This window comes from Nicotiana tabacum, chromosome 9 (genome assembly GCF_000715075.1).
Source record: "Nicotiana tabacum cultivar K326 chromosome 9, ASM71507v2, whole genome shotgun sequence".
NCBI classification, from domain to species: domain Eukaryota; kingdom Viridiplantae; phylum Streptophyta; class Magnoliopsida; order Solanales; family Solanaceae; genus Nicotiana; species Nicotiana tabacum.
In genome coordinates this window covers 35,082,942-35,093,607 of record NC_134088.1, presented here as the reverse complement: position 1 = coordinate 35,093,607, position 10,666 = coordinate 35,082,942, and positions in this window count along the sequence as shown.

Below are 10,666 nucleotides of genomic sequence, written 5' to 3'. Positions count from 1 at the left end.
ACGGACAACTCACGTGCTATAATATCAATATCTTCACAATCAGGCTCTCAGCCTCACTCAGTCATCAATCTCTCGGGCTCACAACACCCATGCAAAGCATCCCAAGTCAATGATATGAGATGCGACAATATACAATAACAGAGACTGAGATATAATATGTAATGATGAATACGATTGAGTACATAATTGCAATTAAACAAATAACTCAACAACTAGGAACGATCAATGTGGATCCTAATAGTACCAGCATATAGCCTAAACATAATGTCTAACATAAATTACAGCTCAAGTGCCCTAACACATAGAGTAAGTAAAAATGTTCAGATAAGATAGCTACACAGTTCCACGGAATTGACTAAATCACAACTCACACGGTGCATGCCCACACGCCCGTTACCTAATATGCGCGCTACCTCAACATCAATCGTATTACACATAATCCGAGGTTTAATACCCTCAGCACCAAGTTTAGAAGTATTACTTACCTCGAACAAGCCAAATCTAATGCTGAGCAAGCTAAACAATACTCCAGAAATTTCATTCCGTACGTATCAACCTCCTAACGCCTTCCTATCTCCTCAATTCCAATCCAAATAATTCGAAACTAGTCAAATAACATGTAAATTAATCAAAATATACTCCAATGCCTATAATTTAACAATTTATAAAAATTCCCAACTCCGCTCGAAAAGTCGGCAATGGGGCCCATATCTCAGAATCTGACAAAACTTACAAATTCTGACAACCCATTCAATTACAATTCTAACCACACTAGTTTTACTCAAATTCAACTCCGAATCGACATTCAAATCTCAAAAATTCGTTTTATGAAACTATAGACAATTCCTCTGATTTCTCTTTAAAAATCAATAATCCAATGCCGAAAATGAATAATAATTCATGAAATATAATCATAAGTGAGTCAATAATACTTACCCCAAGTCGTGTGGAAAATTTTCTCTCCAAAGTTGCCCAAACCGAGCTCCAAAATCCGAAAATGTGAAAAAGAACCAAGGCTTTCTCCCTAGCGTTTGATCACATTTGCAAACCAGTTTCTGCTTATGCGCACTTGCACATGCGGCCGAGCCTCTGCTTCTGTGAACAGGCCCAAACTTAGCTGCCATCGCTTTTGCGATCAGTTTCCCACTTCTTCGTTCGCCCTTCTGTGCAAACATATCCGCATCTGCGATCCCTCGCCAACAGTCCAATTCCGCTCCTGCGATGAAGTGTCCGCAACTGAGCCTTCGCAGATGCAACGAAAGCTCCGTATTTGCAGACTCCTGCCCAAAAGTGCTCTTCACTTCTGCGCTCATAGGCTTGCTTCTGCGACCATCGCACCTACGCAATACCAGTCGCCAGTGAGGAACACCAGAACCAACAACCCAACCAAAATTCAACTTAGTCCAAAACTTATTCGAACCTCGTCTGAAACTTACCCGAGCCTCTCGGGACCCCGTTCGAATATACCAACAAGTTCTATAACATCACACGGACCTAATCGAGACCTCAAATCACACATAATAACATTGAAACGACGAATCGTACCACAATTCAAACTTAATGAACTTTGAACTTGAAATCTCCAAAACTCGCGCCGAAACATATTAAATCAACACGGAATGAACTCAAATTTTGGACACAAGTCCCAAATGACAAAACGAAGCTATTCCAATTCCCGGAACCACAATTTGAACTCGATATCATCAAAGTCAATTTCCGTTCAAACTTACTAAGTTTTCAAGCCTTCAATTTTCTAACTTTCGTCAATTAGTGCCGAATCCTTTTAGAAATATCCAAATGCAAATCCGGGCATACGCCCGAGTCCAAAATCACCATCTGGACATAACAGAACCATCAAAACTCTGTTCCGAGGGACAAATTCATAAAAGACAAACTTGGTCAACTCTTCAAACTTAAAGCTTCAACAATGAAATTTATTCTTGTTGGGTAGAGAGCCTTGTTAAGTACGTGGTTTTGGCTCATTTTCATTTCATTTCTTCCATGGGAGCTGGCCTTGGAACGATTTTGGAGCGTCCATTTCATCGTCAATCATGAGGTAAGTAATTTCTACAAGTTGTGAGTTAAATATACGAATTTGGGCTTGTAAATACAGGAAAAATTATGAAATTTGTGGGATTTTAAGAGAAAATCTAGAAATTGGTATTTTTGGATTTTTATCACAAAACTAGACATGGAATTAGGAATAAATTTTATATTTGAGTTCCTGGTATTATGGGTAAAGTTTATCTTAAAAATAAATTCGGAATCCGGGCACGTGGGCTTGAGGGTTGACTTTATTGACTTTTCGAGCGGAGTTGGGAAGTGTTATAAATTAATAATTTATTATGTTGGAGTATAATTTTATTGGCTTCCATGATGTTTGACTAGTTTCGGAATGTTTGGCTTGGAGTTGAGTGTTAGAGTGGCGTTGGAGCCGGTTATGGAACTTCGGAGCGAGGTAAGTCTCCTGTCTAACTTTGTGAGGGGGAAACTACCCCTAGGTGATGTAATTGTTATGTGCTTTTAGTTATGGGTGCTACGTACACATGAGATGACGAGAGTCTGTACGTATCTAAAACATGCTTATGTCCGGGTAGACTTAGGACTTTACCATGTAATATTTGGAATATTTGAATTCATTATGCTGGCTTAATTATTGAAATTATAATTGAACTTGATTTAGAAATATATACATATATATTAGGCAGAGCCTTATTACCTTGAGTTGTTGGCAATTTATTTGAGAAACGGTAAAGGTTGTACTCACCTTGTGTTCATATACTGTATCGTAAGCTCGTGTCTCGTAATTCGATAATTCCTTTCTTTTCTTATGGAGCGGGCCGAACGCCTCGGCAGGATTATGTACCACACTCTCATGGGAGTGAGCCTTTTGCCTCGGCAGTATAATAGATGCATTTATGGTTCGTGCCGCTCGACCCTCGGCAATGTACACGTTATGATTTGATCGGGCCGATTGCCTCAGCAATATGATATTCTTTCTGAGATCTGGCCGTACGATCTCGGCATAATCGTGCGTTATATCGCTAGCAGTCCGAATATTCACGAGATTTTCCTTCCACCGATGCCTTGCATTTTATATGTGAATTCTTATTCATTTGTTATTGGCACTTGATATTTCTGAGCTGTCGAAATAGAATACGAGATTGAGAAATTGATATCGTTAAAAGAAATTTTGGAAGATTGTGTTAGTTACAGATTTACCTCACTACTATTGTTGTATCCTTATCTGTTTATGATTTACCATATTGATTTATTGGACTACTAGTAAGTGTCGATGTCAAACCCTCGTCACTACTTCTCCAGAGTTAGGCTAGATAATTACTGGATACGCGTTAATTTACGTACTCATGCTGCACTTCTGCACTAAATGTGCAGGGTCTGACAGGTTCATTTGATGATCATCTTGGCGCGTAGGCGCAACTGTTGAGGAGACTTCAAGTGAGATGCATTCCAGACTATGCATCGCGATCCACAGAGTCTCCATCGTACTATTTTTTTAATCATGTCTCATGCACTTATGACACCGGGTTTTGGGGGTACCTAGTGGGTGTTCATTATTGTAGTTCGTTTAATTATTATCATTTCACCTTGTAATTTATACCTTATATGGAAATTGGAAAATAAAATCACGGGTTTTCTACGAGTACTAGATTTTACACTACTTATTCAATGGGATTCAAGATTTTAAAAATAGTAAAATGAGTAACTAAGTTGATTAATCACCGCTGGCTTGCCTGACAACGGCGTTAGGCTCCATCATGACTTTTAGTGAATTTTGGGTCGTGACAGCTTGGTATCAGAGCGTTAGGTTCACTTAGGTCTCACGAGTTATGAGCAAGTATAGTAGATTCATGTGAATCGGTACAGAGACATTTGTACTTATTTTTGGGAGGCTACAAGGCTGTTAGGAGTACTTCCTTTCTTGATTCCTCATCGTGCGATTTGATTCTATTAAAGCTTATGCCTTCATTTCCTTCGCACTCAATCTTATGCGAAGTGGGGCATTTGTTATCAATTGGGCATCGAGGAGTTGTAAATGGTACCGTAAATATAGTGCAAGATGTTTTTCCCTACGTATTTGAGTGGGCTATTATCGTCATCTTGCGGAAGGGTGTTTTGTCATTTCAGCCAGTATCTGTAATTCCTATGGTTTCGAGGCTATGCACGAATTATTATGAGGTTTATACATTATTATCGCACAGTGTTGGTGTAATGGTAAGGTACTTGTTTATGTATTGAGGCAGTGAATGACTTGAAAAGAGGATTTCTCAGGGCACAATTTAGAGGTTCGACATTTAAATCCAGCGGAGGAAAGGCAATCAGACTATGGATGTTCAAGCTTTGGGTAATGGAGTAACGAGACTTGATATTTTCGAGCGAGGTGGAATTCTCATTTGTGAGGTGGTGTCGTCTTCCTTGTTTGTAAGGTCTGCCGATGTTATGGTTTTCTTCGATTTGCCTTTGGGACAGGGTGTTGTGAAATGGTGCCTGAGAAGCGGTTGTTAAAGATAGCGGTGTGTAGCGGTTTTAGAATCGAATTGGTGTTTCTAATGTTGATGGCTCGAGAAAGATGATCTTCTAGGAGGTTTAGATTTGGTAGCAATTTATTAGTTCAGGTGCTAAAGGTATGGATTTGATTTGAGGCAATATTTGGGCAGCGAAGAATGAGGAAGGACATGGCGGGAGGTGTCTCGCGGTGGTTGAATTACTAGCATGTCAAGTATGAAAAGCATAGGTCGAGAAGTTGCATAAAAGAGGTGGTTTAACCGAAGTAAGAGTGGTAGAGTAGCATATGGATTTTGTGGTAGGATAGCCACATGCCTTGAGAAATGTTTAGAGTGATTTGGGAATCGTGGTGGGAAGCAACTAGGTCTACGGATTTTATTTGAAATGGAAGCTACTGCACTGAGGAAGATTGGGTATGGCAAAGAGGAGTTTGCTTGAAATGAAGAGGGATGTGAAAACTTGATTACCGTTTTTGGATACAACGTGACTTCGAGTTTGGAACGTATCGTCGGACTTTTAGTTGATGTCAATGGGAAAGGAACAGACTTGTACAGTTGGTGGACGAGCATGGGCTCAGGAGGGTTTACTGAATGCGTGGTAGTTGTACCCAGTGCAGCGTCGTTGGAAGATGTAGCATGGAATTCCATAGGTGGGTTATCACAGGTGAGCAGGTTAGCGGTTGAGTGATGATTCTGAAGCTTCTACGAATAATTCTACTTGCTACCCCGTAAAAGGTCGAATATATGATTGTGGCTGATGATTCGGATTGGTCATGAAATGTTTAACAAAAGATTTCGAGAAATTTGACGGGTTAAAGGTGCGAGATCATGGTAATTGAGAAGGAGGAATCTTTATGGGTTCTAGGTTTATGTAATTATAGCTTAAAGCTAAGTGGGGGGAGCCCACCATCTAAGATTAGATCACGTGGTGGTCTGCTTGTGCGATTTCTGGTTATCGGTGCATTGGTGGATTATTTATGACTAAGAAAAGAAAACATTAGGGGTAATTCGAGCAAAGGACTTGATAAATGTGTGCTATATTTCGCCTTATCGATTCATGCACAGGTTTTGGGAAGACTCAAAGTTTATGCTTCTTGTGGATGTGATGTACAAGGAAAATAATTTATTCGGTTGCTTCTTTGGGAGTGTTCATGTGCTGACAACGCACTAGAGTTTGGCTTATATTTGGGACCAAGTCAGACTGGGTGACTCTCAATAGTGGTTCTAATGGGTTTGTTATATGGCTGAAGATCGGCATTGTGTATTAATTTGGGGATTCTTGATTTGCACTAGAGAATTTGTACAGTTGGAGGTGTGGATGTGTAGACTATTGTATGTGGTGCGGAAGGTCGTGGGAGTATAACCCACGGTAAGTCTGTATAAGTGTAACATGTTAGTCACTTAATTGTTAAGGATTGAAACCAAGTACGGAGATCATGGTACTATCGCTAATGTGAGAGTTTATGCCTTGAAGGAACTCTATTCCTTGTTTGTGGACTGTAGGGGGTTATTCCAGATTGGACGGCTTCTCGTGTGTGTCATGAATAGGGCCATTGTGGATCCTTGGAAGGTTGTGGCCTAGTAAGGTATGATCAGAATCGGCTTGAGGTTCGTTACTGGGTTTAATATGAATGTGTGCTCTACATCAAGTCAGATGTGTTCATTCGGTATAGCATTGCTTACAGAGGAGTCTTCATGCATTGGATGTTATTCCCGTCGCCAGCTATTCCATGTAATACTCTATTGTGCTAGGTGGGTTGTGAAACGGCTTGATTATTCGCACATGTATTGTGATCCCGTGTAGCTTGTGGTATTATATGAGCATGATGGCTCTCGAGATACATGTCATTTATTGCACCTTAGTCGTGCCTGGGTTTTGTAGCGTATGGCGCTATAAGTCTCCTCAGGTTGTATTTTTGCACTTGGCATGCTTGTGGTTGATATTCGGGTATTTCATAGGTATAAGCATTATGGCTTGATGGGTATTTCCTTATTTATTGTTATGCGTGGATCGGGTGGCACGCCGCCACGGGTATGTTGTTTGGATCGGGTTGCACGCCGCAACGTTATCATGTGTGGATCGGATTACACGCCGCAACAGTGAGATGTTGAATACGGTTCCCTATATCTATTCTTGTGTATTTTGTTTCTCATTATGTGAGAAGGGTTCATAGCATCTGCTCGACCGTTTTATTCATTACACGGGCTGGATAATTCCTTTCCAATGTTCATTCCTCCTCATATGTCATATTCAAGTTGTGGCTTGTCGGCGCATTGATGGTATCATATAAGACCTTGGTCAGTGTTTGAGGTGGTTTATTGCTTGAGCAGCTTGTACTGGGTGAGACAAGATTATTGGACCTAAAATAAGTGCAATCAGATTTATATAAGGTATATTAAAGAGCAAATATCATTATTTAGTTCAGAATGAGGTAATGGTTCTTGTTAGGAGGAGAGACTCCATGATTTGTTGATTCGAGAGGTGGTTATGAGTTTCTACACATCTCTTTCATCGTGGCAGTATTGCGAGAGTTTGAACCAGGCTTACATCTGTTATGAGGTGTATTGCGGGCATCAAATTCGTGAAATTCCAGCTATTATGGTCGGTGGATGTTATTATGGTCAAACGACTTATGTGGTGCATGGCGTGATTTCAATGGAGGAGCATGATCATGTTGATACAGTGTGTGGTGATTGATGCAGTGTTCGTATGTTAGAATTGAGTCTGGTGGAGAATTCCGAATGTTGGAATTTGGTTCTAAAGCTTGTTGGCTAAGGTTATAGGAAGGATGTTCAGTCTGGATCGAGCTAACGTGCTCACATGGGTTGTGGTGGCACGAGCAGGTGTACGAGGTGTTAAACAGTGATTTCGGACAACTCTGGAACAGTTCTTGGCATGTTCGAGGATGAACGTATGTTTAAGTGGGGGAGAAAGTAACGACCCGGCCGATTGTTTTAAGCTCTAGCGCGTCGCTCGACGGTTTGAGGCCTTGGTTAGCTTCACTTCATATTTTATGACTTGTACGTGTAGTCGGAATCGAATTTTGGGAAGTTCAGAGTTGATTCAGATGGAAAATTCTAATTTCGAAAGCTTTAAGTTGGAAGAATTGACTAAGGTTTGACTTTTGAGTAAACGACTTCAAAATCAGGATTTGAAGGTTCCAATATGTTCGTATTATGATTTCGTACTTGGGCGTATGTTCAGGTTGAGTATCGGGTGGTCCGGAAGCATTTCGGCGCCTATTATGGAAATTTGGCATTTTGGAAGTTCTAGAATTTCATAAGTTTGGTTTGAAGTGGATTTTGATATTATCGATGTCCGTTTGGAGTTTCGAGCCTTGGAATAGGTTCGTATCATGATTTGTGACTTGTGCGTAAAGTTTGGCGTCATTCCGAAATGTTTATGTGTAATTCGGACGCGTTCGGCGAAGTTTGAAGGTTGGAAAGTTGGAAGAAAGGTTTATGGCCGTCGATTCTTAATTTTGATGTTGTTTGACGTGATTTGAGGCTTCGACTAAGTCCGTATCGCGTTTTAGGATGTGTTGGTATGTTTGGATGGGGTCTCGAGGGCCTCTGGTTTGAAACGAATTAAATATATATTGGAATTCGGATTTGAGGAGATGTTGTTGCTGTTGAAGACTGGTGTAATCGCACCTGCGGAAGGAGTGGCCGCAAGTGCGGCCACACAGGTGCGTAGGGGGTCGTCGCAGGTGCGAGGAAAATTCCGCACCTACGAAGTAGCAGATGCGGAGAAGAGGTCACAGAAGCAGTGCTAGGTGAGGGGTCTGGGGGGCAGGTGCGAGGGAATTTCCGCACCTGCGAGCTCGCAGGTACGGGCTGTTGGACGCAGAAGCGGGAAGGGGCCTTGGGCTGAGGGAGCGCAGAAGTGAAGGAATTTCGCAGAAGCGGACCCGCGGAAGCGGACTCTTGTCCGCAAAAGCGAAGTGCTGGGAGTGAGGGGGTTTTCGCAGATGCGATGATTATTCTCGCAGAAGCGAGCTCGCAGGCGCAAATTCTTCCGCAGGTGCGATGATCGCTGGGCAGAGGGCCTTGTTAAGTACGTGGGTTTGGCTCATTTTCATTTTGTTTCTTCCACAGGAGCCGGCCTTGGAGCGATTTTGAAGCGCTATTTTCATCGTCAATCATGAGGTAAGTAATTTCTATAAGTTGTGAGTTAAATATATGAATTTGGGCTTGTAAATACATGAAAAATTGTGGGATTTTAAGAGAAAACTTATAAATTGGTATTTTTGGATTTTACCACGAAATTGGACATGGAATTAGGAATAAAATATATATTTGAGTTCGTGGTGTTATGGGTAAAGTTTATCTTCAAAATATTTTCGAAATTCGGGCACGTAGGCCTGAGGGTTGACTTTTTTGACTTTTCGAGTGGAGTTGGGAAGTGCTATGAACTAATTAATTATGATGTTGGAGTATATTTTTATTGGCTTTTATGATTGTTTGACTAGTTTGGGAACGTTTGGCTTGGAGTTGAGTGGTAGAGTGGCGTTGGAGTCGGTTATGGATCTTCGAAGCGAGATGAGTCTCCTGTCTAACTTTGTGAGGGGGAAACTACCCCCTAGGTGATGTAATTATTATGCGCTATAAGTTGTGGGTGCTACGTACGCACGAGGTGATGAGAGTCCATACGTATCTAAAGCATGTTTATGTTCGGGTAGACTTAGGACTTTACCATGTAATATTTGGAATATTTGAATTCATTCTGCTGGCTTAATTAATTGAAATTATAATTGAACTTGATTTAGAAATATATACATATATATTAGGCCGAGCCTTATTACCTTGAGTTGTTGGCAAGTTATTTGAGAAACGGTAAAGGTTATACTCACCTTGTGTTCATATACTGTATCGTAAGCTCGTGTCTCGTAATTCGATAATTCCTTTCCTTTATTGTGGAGCGGGCCGAACGCCTTGGTAGGGTTATGTTGCATACTCTCATGGGAGCGGGTCATTCTCCTCGACAGTATAATAGATGTATCTATAGTTCGTGCCGCTCGACCCTCAGCAGTGTACATGTTATGATGGGATCGGGCCGATCACCTCGGCAGTATCATATTCTTTCTGAGATCTGGCTGATGAACTCGGCATAATCGTGCGTTATATCGCTAGTAGTCTGAATATTCGCGAGAGTTTCCTTCCACTGATGCCTTGAATTTTATATGGGAATTCTTATCCGTTTGTTATTGGCACTTGATATTTTCGAGCTGTCGAGATAGAATACGAGATTGAGAAATTGATATCATTAAAAGAAATTTTGGAAGATTGTGTTAGTTACAGATTTACCTCACTACTATTGTTGTACCCTTATCTATTTATGATTTACCATATTGATTTATTGGACAACTAGTAAGTGTCGATGTCGACCCCTCGTCACTACTTCTCCGGGGTTAGGCCAGATACTTATTGGGTACGCGTTGATTTATGTACTCATGCTGCACTTCTGCACTAAATGTGCAGGGTCTGACAGGTTCATTTGATGATCATCTTGGCGCGTAGGCGCAACTATTGAGGAGACTTCATGTGAGCTGCATTCTAGGCTACGCATCGCGGTTCACAAAATCTCCATCGTACTATTTATTTTATCCTGTCTTATTTACATTCTAGACAGATGTTGTATTATTATTGTACTCCTTTGTAAATGCTCATGCACTTGTGACACCGGGTTTTGGAGGTACCTAGTGGGTGTTCATTATTGTAGTTCGTGTAAATATTATCATTTCACCTTGTAATTTATACCTTATACGAAAATTAAAAAATAAAATCACGGATTTTCTACGAGTACTAGATTTTACACTACTTATTCAATGAGATTCAGGATTTCGAAAATAATATAATGAGTAACTAAGTTGATTAATCACCATTGGCTTACCTGACGACGACTTAGGCGTCATCACGACCTATAGTGGATTTTGGATCGTGACACTAGATGCCATGGTTAAGATCCAACATAGTATTAGATGTAGGATCGAATCCCTGTTTCCCTTCTCTTCATTTACTTTATGCTCCTTTGCTTAAAATTTTGCATTTCTTCATATTTTGATCTCCTCTCTTAGTACAAGCATTTTATTATTTATTCAATAGTATATTTGCTTCTTTGTTTCTTTGGGTAGATCTTC